Source organism: Egretta garzetta, unplaced genomic scaffold (genome assembly GCF_000687185.1).
Source record: "Egretta garzetta isolate BGI_Z169 unplaced genomic scaffold, ASM68718v1 scaffold378, whole genome shotgun sequence".
Taxonomy (NCBI): domain Eukaryota; kingdom Metazoa; phylum Chordata; class Aves; order Pelecaniformes; family Ardeidae; genus Egretta; species Egretta garzetta.
In genome coordinates, this window is record NW_009260597.1 from 239,320 (window position 1) to 239,811 (window position 492).

Here is a 492-nt window from a genome sequence, read left to right on the forward strand (position 1 = left end):
TGGGCAGGGTGCGTGGGCCCCTGCCGGAGGTGGGGGCCCGGGCGCGTTGGTCCCCAAACTTTGGGACGCCGGCATGCACCAGGCCGAACTCAATGTCTGAGATAGTCTCTGGGGCGAAAGGCACTTTTCCCACTCTTTATTCGAGGCGTGTACACCCCCCGCACAGGTATTATCTATAATTAGACCATGTACAATTATGACAGTTCATATTCATATGGGAGTTGTGACAGTGATTGATTTACGACCTGGCCAAAGGCCAAGCTTGCTAGCTTTAGCTGGAGCTTTTATTGGCTTGTAACAAGAAGGAACATTTATTAAGCCAGAGGTGGTCACCAGAAGCAGCATCAATTCCACAGGTAGAAGGTCCATCAGCCAGAGCTGAAGCCAACTGGAGCATCCATCAGCAGAAGCGTCTCATAGGCAGAGCTGGAGCTTCAACAAGTCAGACCAGGAATTACTTCCAAGTAAAACAAGCTGGAGCATCCGTTAGCT

At 51.0% G+C, this 492-nt stretch overlaps 1 protein-coding gene across 1 annotated transcript in view; it reads right to left on the minus strand.

Annotated features, from left to right (window-relative positions):
* LOC118452890 overlaps positions 1–492 on the minus strand; it is a 7,253-nt gene that overhangs the window by 4,759 nt on the left and 2,002 nt on the right. The gene's annotated exons all lie outside the window — the stretch shown is intronic.